Below are 12,678 nucleotides of genomic sequence, written 5' to 3'. Positions count from 1 at the left end.
ACATCACTCTGTTACATTTCTACAAAGCTAAAACAAAGGTTAAAAAAAAAGATCTTTGGCATTTACATTTTGAACATAGCATAGAAACTTTGTGTTTAATCCACGTCTTGTTTACTGGTTTTGTGTACGTTCGTAGCAGTGTTACAGTGCCACATACAGGCCTGGCATAAATACTATAACTCAAGAGAACTTTGTTTTGGATTGTTTTCTGTTTTTCTGTGAATAAATGCATAAATATGGAAACAACAACAAAAAAAGATAATTTTGGAGACTTGTGTGGACAGGGCCTAAATTGGATGTGAGCGTTTAGGGCAGTATTTTTTTTTTTTTTTTTTATACTGTGCAGTCCTAAAAGCCAACATAATAAAATATTAGAATATTTTTATTTTCAGTTTTGGTAATGATAAGAACATTTTTTAATCTTTTTTTTTTTACACTAAATGTATTCAAAGTGCTTTACAAAACTGCAACTGCAAAACTGCAATGACCTGAGCCTTATTAGGTTACAGATCAAATGTTCCATACTTTTATAGCCTAAAAAAACAAAGAAAAGCTTTCAACAAGTAAATTATCTGTTTGCAAAATTAGTACATTTATCATCTGGTGCATATTTCTTGAAGAGAGTTTATTTATTTATTTTTTATTTGATAAAGCAGCTACACAGTAAGAAGCAGGATGAGCCACAGTGAGCTGCTGAAGAGCAGCAGGCGAAATCTTGAATCCCACCAAATTCATGGCAAGGTAATCATCTTTACTTTCCCCTGCTGTTGTGAGCCATGCCTGCACAGCATGAAATCAGATGATGGCTCCCAATTATTTTTGACTAAATTCTTTATTAACAATGGCAGTTTGTTTGATTGCGGTGTAAAGAGATGTGTTTACAAGTTTGCTGTTCCATTATTCTTGCTGTTATGACAGTTCTGACAAGTATTGTCAATTCAACCAGCATTGAAATCTTAACAAATGTGTAGAGCTTTGATGATGTCTTTATCCAGAGTCTCTTCCTGTATCCAAAAAAATGTGCAGAAACAAAACAAAACAAAAAAAAGCATGGAAATTCCACTTTAGACTATCACCACTCCACACAGCATCTTCTACTGATTTATGTGGTGCTCTTTTATTTGCTGTAGCTGTTTAGAGCTCAGACTTATAAACTCAGACAAAAGTTACATTATAATATGTTTGTTGTTTTCATGTTTTGCCACATTTATAAATGAGTATTTCATTGAAGGAGGGCATATTGCGCATAACCTTGTTTGTTAGACTAAAATCAAAAATCAAAATTGACAAAGTTGTAGTCATTTTGGTCAAACCTTGACAATATCATTATGCACAACATCATGGGATATTGTCATGCTCAAAGTATGTGTTGTTAATGTATCTCAGCTACAACCATGTCTGATCTTAGCACAATATCTGTATCTATTGGCTGTGGCAACAATCTTGAATCAGGTTCAGACCAAAAGTTGATTAGTTGTACATGTACATCAAATGATAATTTTCTGCAAGTTTCATTCAAATTCATTCAGGGGTTCTTGAGATATTTTGGTAACAGACACACAAATGTGTATACACACACACAATCACAGCCAAAAACATTATTGTCCCCTTATACCTGTTTGGCGGTGAGCGAGAATCCATATATGTCACCATCGCTGTTACTTAATGCATAGGATCAGCTGGTGGTAAATGTCCCCTGCCAGTAAACCATTTGGTTTAGTCTAATTAAAATGCACAGATAGGACTGAAATTTCTCCTAATTTAGAGTGTAAGTGCAGAAACATATGCTCATAAGTGTTGATAAATCTACACCTATGCAAAACCACTCTCCACCAGCTTCTCACCTTACAGCATATTATTGCTGTACAGCTAAACACATTCAGTTACAACATGTGAGTTCACAGGATTTTCGCACTTAATTTGCACCAATTTACAGTAGAAATGCTGAGCAGATGGTAAAAATATGAAGTTATATTATCTTCAGGAATATAAACAAATAAAAAGTAAGTTTTGATGGCAAAAATACAACAGATAGGCCAAAATCCAAATCAGAAAGACAAAAAAGCCTTCACGTTTGTCGTAATAAAATGTCCAAAGTAGTTTTTCAAGGTTTATAGCATTGTTGCCTCTTTACTTTAGTACAGCTTTATGTTTTGTCAGTGTGACTTACTTTCAGCATAGCAGCAGTCCATGGTCAAGAAAAGCTGGCATTTCTTTTATGCTGCATTGACATATTAAAACAATAATTCAAGGCTTTTAAAGCATGGTTTTGTGAAAAAGATATGGATTATTATGTATCACTGTTAATAGTTCTTTCAATTACTTTATTTTGTGGAAATAAGGTGTAATTTTGACTAGATTGGAAAACTAATGGCTAGTTCGAGCTGGGTCAAAACTGAAACATTGATGTAATCTCAAAACAATTTTAGTCTAAAATATTTCATAATGGTTTGTGTGCACAACATTTTGCAAAACTTCACTTTGCTGTTAATTTTAGCTATTCACAGTTGTTTTTAAAAGAAATGTATGACTCTGTACAATAACTAAGAGGGGCAGAAGCTACTAGCTGTGGTATTACTACAGTAGCCTGGAGCACTCCCAGGAAGAATGTTACATTATTTACACTGGAATAACCGTGTAATGTGAAACTGATGGTAGAGTAAAGATTTATGAAAGAGTGTGTGCATGAATAGTTATGATTTTTTTTTAAATTGGAGTTGTTTTAAGACCACCACCAATCCACTTTAATTTTGGCTTTTACTCATCAATACAGTGAAAATTAACCCTGCTGAAGCCTTCGAGGAAGAGAAGCCCTAGTAACTTTGGGTCTATTTGACTTGAAGGTCATGAGAGGGTTAAATCCTGTCTCTCTAAACTCAGGTTATTCAAAGAGCTATCTAGAACAGGTAAGATAATAATTGTTTGTACCCATGTTTTAAGAGATTTGTAATATCCCTTTATTTGATGTTCAGCAGCCTGATAGGCAAAAGGCGAGTGATGTTGTTTGTGTCCATGTCTTTGTGTGCATGCATGTGTTTGTCTGTTCCCCAAAAATCTCTGATTTTGAAACCTTCAGAAAGTAATCATTGAATGCACATCTGCAACTGATAAACTTTAGGAAATAATCTTATTCAAGATGCTGCAAGAGCCTACTGACCTTAAAATCACCAAAAATTGCTATAACTCAATAAATTTTACAGATATTGAGCTAAAATTTGATGTGGTAGTAGCTGGGACCTCAGTGGTTACAACTCTGTCAATTCTCGATGTAATTTAGTTCAAAACTCCGGTATGAAAGGTGAAATCATGTTGCATTCCTTCAAGTAATGAAATGACTTTAACTGTAAAGTTTTGCACTATTATTTTTGAGGCACAATCATTTTTTTAAGCTAAAAAAAAAGTTAGTACCCAAGCAAGGAGTTGTAAAATAAGGCAGTGACATGATTTATCTAACAATAACTTAAAAGCACATTTTGTTGTTTAATTAAAACACTTTCTAATTATGATCATAGATGCAACTGGGAAATATAAATTTTGTATAATGAACAAGGTGAATGAGAAATATGAGATAACAAATATAGCTTATTATTTTGCTTTTATTTAACAGTTGCTGTGAGAGAATCAAACACATAGTCCTTATAGAGGCACATGGAGATTGTCACCCAAATGTCTTTGCTTTATTTTTACTACAGCATGAGGCATAATCTAACTCCTGTATGGACAAGTTTACATCTAAAAATGATACATCCTATGGGCTTTTTATTTTATAATATGACAGTTTGGATTTCTTTAGAATCAATAAAGGTCTCTTCTAATTTCCCATTGCTTCTCCCTGAAACCATCTCTTGTTCTATTTGTCTTCTCTTTCTGGCTCCTTTCTCTATCCCCAGCTGTCTCCAGCATTATGCTAACACATTTGAAGGCAGGCTCCTGCTGTGCTAAGTAATCCTTCAGTGAAGCTGCTCTCCCTTTATGTGTTGGCTCCCAAGATTTCTCCAAAAGCAATATATATCTGTGGTGCTGTGATGACAGCAGCCCCCAACATTAAACCACGGTCACACATGAGAGGCACACAAAGATACGGACGACTAGATGCAAGAGCACACTCACCCGACACACATATTAAATGTTTTTATGGCCATTATTGGTGAATGACAAGCCTCTGTTGGAGATTACTTGTTACTCATAGAAAAGAGCAAAGATAATTTAGGCTCTGAATTTTTTTTTTTTAATGCACAATCTATAAGAAATGTCATATGTATGGCAGAAAAAAAAGGACAACAATAAATGCTGTCTATTTTCTATGAATTTCATTTATGCCTTGGAGACCAGCCAGGAAAACAAGACAAAACCAAAGAAACTCCCCGCAAATATATTTAAAAGAAACTGTAATTAAATGGTTTCTTGACTGTTTCGACTATAATTAAACTTTTTATCTTTCAAAAGCGACATACAGATTTCCTCAGAAACCAATAATTTAACAAGACATGTTTCAAGGTAGAATATTATCATTAGGAAAATAGCAATGCAGACTTGGTTTAAAAGCTGCTGGTTTGGAGCAATCAAATGCAAATAATTTATTAGACTCAATAGCTGTTCATTTTTTGGAAGTCATGGAAGGGTAAGTGGTTAAAATCAAAGTCAAACATATCAACCATGCTTCAGATAATATGTTAGATTACTTTTTTTCTTGTCATTAATTGATTTCTTTATTGAATTAATATTAGGAGGTCCTCAGTTAACTACAATCATTTATGGAGTAATACACCATATTTTTAGTAAGTCCTCTACTTGTTGATGGTATTGTGGTGTCATTGTGATAATTTAAATTAGATACATGAAAGGTTTGTAAGATAGCGTTCAATGTGCCTGGCTCTGGGATCCAGTAGTGGTAAACAACAGAGGGCTTTCGGAGGTTCAACTAAACAAGACTAGAAGGTGCCTTATGGAAAAAAAAAATCAAGAACTAGTAAAACCTTCAGGAGTAGCTACTACTTGTTTGCTAGCATTGACATAAGTATGCTAAGAGGCCTACTGTGATTCTTTGCTGTTTGGAGGAGCAGAAAGGCACAAAGTATCACCACAGAGAGTGAACAATACCCCTCTGCAGTCAACCAGCAATGAGCTTTGTTCCTAGAGAGCATACTGCATTGACGAGTTAGGTTAATCGTTCTACTGTGCATTACTAGTAGAGAGGATAAGGATACATGTCAATGTCTGTGGGTATATATATATATAAGGATACATGTCAATGTCTGTGGGTATATATATATATATATATACCCACAGACATTGACATGTATCCTTATATATATATATACCCACAGACATTGACATGTATCCTTATCCTCTCTACTAGTAATGCACATATATATATATATATGGGTGTAAACTCCTTTTTACGTTGGTACATTTGACTGATGGTCAAGTGCCTTTGATGAGTTATTCCTACTGAACACCGAGGATTTTCAACTACAAAAAGCTGATACATAAACTCTTATATTTTTTTCTAAACTGAACAATGATAGCATTAGTAGCTGTAGTGACCTCTTCTGTCATCACTACTTTACCTTGCTTTGTTCTGTTCAGGGTTACAATGGACCTATCTCAGCTAAATGAGTTCTTGCTGAATGTGGAGAATGTGTTCCATGGCTTTCACATCATCATGTACTCACTCAAAAATGAAACGTTTCTCACAAATCTATGTCTACACAAATAGTGCTCCTATGGGTTGTTTTTCTCTCTTTTTGTATAAATCTATACATACTCATAACCCTAAGGATGCATGTACACATTCTGTTTATCTCTGGCAGAACAGCACAGGCAGTGTGGTGGGATGGGCTTCCTGCTGGAATCTCACTAAGAAAGTGCTCTGAAACAGAAGCCTTTATTTTACAACAATTTTCAATTTCAGAGCTACTTTATGATAAATCAGAACATTATTTTGTTTTCTATTATCTATCAGCTATTTATGTTACATGCTTTTGTCACCATAAGTGCCAAATGAAGGGGTGCCCTCATAGTGTCAATTGATGTGCATTGTTAATGTTAGTGCATTGATTAATATTATGCAAAGAGGTTGTCAGTGAATCCCTCGGAGGCAACACTATGGTCCTCATCTTGTGCAAGACTTTGGTTCATGGCCTATTTAGGTTAAACATAGGAAAATTTTATGTAGAACCTCTTTCAGGGTGTTGCTCTCAGTTATAGCACCACTCCAAACACAGAAGTCTCTGCTCTGGTGTTAATGACAGTTCATGTAATGGTGAACCCTTAGTCTGGCTGATGCCAGGCAAGAGTTACTGAGCCATCATGTGGGATGTCAGGGTTTGTCATAAAGTGCCCAATACTTGTGCCTGGATGGCTGACACAGATGTCATTAGGGTTCTGTAGTGCTTGCCATACAATATGGTCATCCTCTATTGATGTGGTCTGTTTTAGGTAACCAAAGTCATAACAACAGGTGTAGTTGCACTCCGGTACACTTTGATTTCTACATTTGCATGATACAATCACCCAACCATATGCAAACCCGCAATATGATCCCTAAGAAACTCCATCAAATGTTGGACATGCTGTCTAATGCATCCATGAGGCCTCCGTTGTGTCTGGTAACCTTTACTCACAATTCTGAAGCCCTCTGAGGTATTTCAGCAACTGACTGATAACACTATTGCTCCACTTGTAAAGCAAGTGATATTCTATCTCCTTGCAAATTGAATAATTTACAAAGCAATCAGTGATGTGCATCTGTACCAAGCTATGTACAAACTAGAATAGACAGGGTTTTACCAGAGGAGATATATGTTATCTTGACCTTTGACCCAGGGGCTTTGAATTCAATATCGATCATTCTTGACCCATGAGGTGTCCATCTATGCAGTTCCTACGTAGACATTCCTACGTTGCATGGTTGTAAAGTTAGAGCATTGGGTCACCTGTGACCTTGACCTTTGACCTTGACCTTTGTCATAACCGAAATTTAATGACTTGTTTGTTGTGACAACTTCAACATTTCCTGAACATTTCATTACAATCTGTTTTTAGGTAATCTTGCTAACAGATGATGGATTAATGGACAAACAAACAAACAAATCAATGCTACCGAAAACATAACCTCCTTGGAGGAAGTACATATCCCTTTCTTTCTCGGTGCTTAAATTATTTTCATTAAGTGTAAATTTTCACATGACTTAAAAGAAACTGAAACTACAGATTAGCTTGTTTGTTTTTTAGGAAACTTAAACAGGCATGTTATCTGGTAACTAGGTTGTCATAAAATTTTTAGGCAAATTTTGTTGTTGATTTGTTTCATCCAACATCATTAGATCAATAAAACAGCAGAAACCAGGTTAAGTCTAGCCTTTGTATGTTCATACTCCTACTCACTAGTTTTTGTTCTTTCAGTTTCATCTGGTTTGCGCAGGAATGAAACTCCAACTGTTTAAACTGATTTTTTTCCCCCTTAGAATTACAAACTCATTGCAGTACTTAGTTCCTTTGGTAAAGTTCAACTTTTATTTAATGCAGCACTTCTTTCTTACTTTTTTCTTTTTTTCTTCTCACATGTGGGGTCTACTTCCTCTACTCTATTATTCAGCAGAGCTCTCACACATTTTTATGTTCCTTTCTAGTCAATCTTTTCTCCCCCTCTCCCTTTCTATCTGTCTGTACGCACCGTGTCTTTTTTCTTCTTGATGAGGCCAGCCCTTCCATGGTGATGAGTCCGACAGAGGGTGATTAAAGTGGTGTCTTATCTGGTAGGAAAACTGACCTCAATCAGATCCATTCTAGCAAGAGGACATCCCCCTCTCGTCTGTGCCCCCCCTTCTATCCCCACTACTCAGTACAGTTTCTGACTCCAATCCACCATTCTGTATTCTTCCTGACCCACTCCCTCAACATGTCACAGCTCACCATCTCTTATCTTTCCTCTCTCATGTTCTAACTTCTTTCTCTTTCTTCCCTATCTACTCTCTGTGATGACTCTGAATTCACCATCACAGGAAGTATTGTTCTGTGATGGTAATCAGCCCTTTTTGAGGAATGTGGAAAAAAATTCTGTATTTTTTTTTTTTTCAAATTTTGTGGAAAGTATTAAAAGTTGTTGTCCCCCCATGTAAAACATTTACATAGACATAAAAAAGTTTGTCTAGGCTATCTAAACTAAATGATCTAAATAATCAAAGTTAATAAACTTGTTTAAAATTTATTATAGTGTAACAGCAACATAAACACAATTGGTATTTACTATTCATCTGTGCATACCTATGCAATAATGTTAATTAAAAAGTAAGAAGAGCAATCCCTGAACACACTTTACAAATGTCAGTCGGGCAATGCATGTTGTCATGGCAACATTTACCCACAAACTAAATAAAACACTTTCCTGTTTTAGCTTCCCTAATTCCACCATGCATCATGACTGTCAGCATTTGCCTCATTTTTCCACTTGAACCAAAAACATAACATGTCTCCACCACAAACATTCATTAGCCCACAGGAGTGTGTGAAGTGTGTGAGTGAATCATGTATGTGTCATTTACCAGGGATGATTGTAATCTACAGTGAAGCAAGAGGTAGATACTTTAGTCCCATATTTCTAATGAGGTGCTGCAGCTAAAGATGAAAAAAGGTAGAGGCAAACCCAAAATAAACAGTATAAACATAGATTTCACCGCCCTCTGTGTATGTAATGAGCAGATATTATTCATTTGTTTATTGACTCTCTTTTTTCTTGTCCTTGTTTTTTTTCAACTGATGGCTATGGGGAGGAGCCATCACATGTATTTTCTAATATTCAGTTGAGGCAAGCTATGAAACAAAAATATAATTCAGGAGTTAAAGACAATATGTTTGACATTTTTTATATTTAATTTGTAAATGACCCTGATGCAACCCAACACTCAAGGGCAGGAAGTATGTAGTGTAACTCCATCTATCCTTGAAAACACTACAGACTGAATTTAATTTAAGTTTGCAAGGTGATCATGCATGCGGGGTTATTTGTGACATTATGCATACTGTCTAGAGTATTGAATTACTTAGCCACCAGAGGCCTTTGAGTAGCTCTGCTGAATCGGAAGTGATGCAATCAGTGTGGCCCCATTTTCAGTGATATTTAAATCCTTTTCTGCATGGATGGTCTGGCCAATTGGCAAATCTTTGTTCTGTGCATGCCCTGTTTCTGATTTAATGTGCAAGGGGTGTTTGTGTGTAAATGTGTGGGTGTGCCGTTGTGCCCTTTGATGAGATTTGTGAATTTGTGCGCGTGTGGCCATCCTTTGGTGCTTAATCCACAATCTGTTGAAAGAAATGCATTTTTCCCCTCAGTGCTCTATCCAGCACAGAAATCTTTCTCAATTTGCGCTGACTCATAAGTAACCTTGCAACTTCACTCCACTTTAACTCCCCATTAACACTGACATTGCTCAGTTTGTTATTATGGCTAGTGGGTGAACATGAGGCCATTTTTGTTTACTTTAAAATTACTTGGAGCCCTTTAACACTGGATGATGACCGAGCTAGAATACAAAAATTACCCAAAACATGGATGGTCTTTGCAGGGTCCTGGTGACTTATTCAGGTGTATATTGAGAATGCAGGGGGCTCCCCATGGTACGTAATAGGTCATGGAGGGTTTTAGGCTTATGCAAAACTTTTCTTGTGAGGTCATGTTCAGTTTATCATTTTGGCGGAAGTGCATTGAGATTCTGGGTGGAGCACATGGTGGCAACATGTCCATGACCTGAGGCCGGTACACACCTGTGTGGCTTAGTTAGAATTAGTTAGAATTTGAAGCACAGCTGACCTCCTGCCTAGTCTATGACCACAATCATGGCAAGGTCATGAAAACAACTAACAACAGACATCCTGCCTGTGATGGCAGCATTGTGCTAGCGTGGCATGGTCTTTTTTTTTTTTGTCCTGTTGTGGCATATTAAGCATACCATATAGAGCGCAGGCCAGCACAAGCCCAGCCAAACCCCAGGAGCCATAGACCACCTGGTGGGAGCCCACCGCTCTGGGATGTGGCACCTACACGGATAACCCCACACCAAGGGGGCAGCAACCTGCAGGCAGCCCCACAATGACGCCGTTAGGGACCTCCAGCCATCCCCAAAACCCCAGCCCCCACTGAACCAGTACAGGCACCAGGACGGGAGAAAGAAGGGGAAACCATGCCCCCCAAGCCCAGCCGATGCTCTCCCCTGTGGTGTTGCATGCATGTCTGTGGTAGTGTGAAATCTTGCTATGGGTGCAGCTGTGTAAGTCTAAGGTGCATTGAAATGGGGTCAGCGGGGCCCCACTGCTTGCAGACAGCAGGACCCTTCCCAACCCCGAAACCCTAAGTGTCTCTAATGCAATAAAACAGAGGTGAAGGGCGGAACCAAACATGGCAAGGTGGGGACACTACGTGGTTCTCCCCCCATGCCTGCAGGGCTCTCTGCCCAACACATTAAGACCCTACCGATGAGTTGTGTTTCATATACTGGGTGGAAGGGGATGGACATGAAGGTACAGGCACAAATCCCCCTGGGGCCAGCTCTACAACTGTCCCCCTCCCGACCCGCCTGCCCACACCAATCCAGCTGATCGAGGCCAAGGGAACACCGGGGACCCCAAAGATGCCAAGGACGAGCCCCCACAGAGCACAACACAGTTTCAGAGTTGTGCTAGGGCTGGACCAAGAGCATAGTTGATTGTGGGTGTATGTTGTATTATCATAAACATGCTGTTGATTTATAGTGAAATTGCAGGAGAGCTTCTGAGGGACGTGAGGGCACTAAGATTGTAGCAGTGCTATAGTTGCCATCACACTGAAGGAGGTTTTCCAAAATTGCTGCAATCCAGCCATTTTCTGATAGGTCAGTGTTGAGTGTTAAGGGGGCCTTATCATCCATACATATGTAAGAAAATCAAAACTGTCAGGAGAATGAAATGGTTATATTGGAGCTATCTTAGGGGATAGTACAGTGGTTAGCCTTAGAAAAGGACAATCTCTGATTTAAATTGTAGGTTTTAACCAAATATAAGAGCAATATATTGAACTGCTGGCATGTCGCATGCCACTGGATGTGCTTGTGTGCGTGTAACTGCTGGGATAGAGTCCAGCCCTTCCATGGCCCTGAAAAGGTCAAACAGGCACAGAAAATGAGTAAGAGTGGACAGATCTTTGATGACATTGAACATTAAGACGTTTTTCTTTTGCTGTTGTGTGCTCTTTATTATTATTTTGCTTGTATGATTCTATAAATAATTTTGTTAATGATTTGTCAAGATCCCTGTTTTGCTTGTTGTTTTTCATTTTCGTTTGCTTGTTTTTTCTCCTAATGAAATTAATTTAAATTGTCCAGATGTTTAAAAATTAGTCCAGTAAGTCATATTCACATATATATATATATATATATATATATATATATATATATATGGAAACTGTACATTACTTCAGTTTAAAAGCTCATCAAGCATTGTGTCTATGTATCTGAATGTGCATGTACTGTATGTATTGAGATAATTCAACAATGGGTCCACTTAAGACCTGTTTCTTAAAAAAAAAATAATTGCCTTCCATGGGCAATATTGACAATTTGTGTAAAATTATGACTAAGTGACTGCTACATGCTTGTGTAAGTTGGCTGGCATGAACAGATTCAGGTCATAAAATTTTATATCACTGTTATGGAGCCTGATGTTCATTACAACATATTCTCTGCTAAAACCAGATAACAAAGAATTGTAATACATGCTTTTTAGGCATGTATACTGAGATTTCATGCAACTCATAAATGTGAATATTTTCTACAAAATTATGAAGCACTAATTTCTTTGAGTAGTTTACGCTAATAAAAAATTTGAAGGGCTTTGCATATTTCTCCATTTAAAGTGTATAAAAATTTTGTTGACTCATTTAAGGAAATTGTAAGATATTCAGCGTAAAGTGCAAGGACACAAGTCTAAGCTACCCTTTGTCTTTAATTTTAAGGTTGATGCCGCACCAAAAAAACTGCCACTCATCTGCAGAAGTTGAAACATTACAGTATAACACATGAAGTAGTTGATCAAATTTTGATGGCACTCAAAAATGTGAAATATTTACTTATGAGTTAAAGTTCTTTACCATCGAAGCTACTTCACTTTCATGCTTTCATCTGTCTAGTTTTTTCACTGTGTTAGAATGTTTTAGAGCATCTTATTTCTCCTGCAGCACCCTGATGCATAGCTTAGCTTTTGTTTTTTGACCATACAAAGCTTATCATACCAAAAGAATGCTTAGCTTACACTTTCAATGTGGGCAGTCATGTTGAAAGTCCATTGGACTAATAATGTAAATATGTAATGTAATCTCAATGAGACTTGACCCACTTTATGCAGTGATGAGGAACAAGTAGAGTTATATGTATTGACAAATGAAGCCTAGATGAAAAGGCTAGGAGACTCCCTCCAGCTTACCTGCGTCATCCAATTGCCTCATCTCCACCTCAGCAAATCAGTGCCAGGTCCCCGCTCTGCCTTAGCCAATCACCACTCAGGAACTGCTTTAAAAGGCTAATCGTACACAGATCCACCTGCTTCTCAGCTGCGCTTCAACCCGCCTCCTCCCCATCTCCACCCTCACCATCCAGGCTCCTCCATGCTCCACTGGGTTTCCCTCCTTCCTGGTCTCCACTCCACCAC

The sequence above is a fragment of the Kryptolebias marmoratus genome, linkage group LG2, assembly GCF_001649575.2.
Source record: "Kryptolebias marmoratus isolate JLee-2015 linkage group LG2, ASM164957v2, whole genome shotgun sequence".
NCBI classification, from domain to species: domain Eukaryota; kingdom Metazoa; phylum Chordata; class Actinopteri; order Cyprinodontiformes; family Rivulidae; genus Kryptolebias; species Kryptolebias marmoratus.
Note: the sequence above shows the minus strand (reverse complement) of the source record.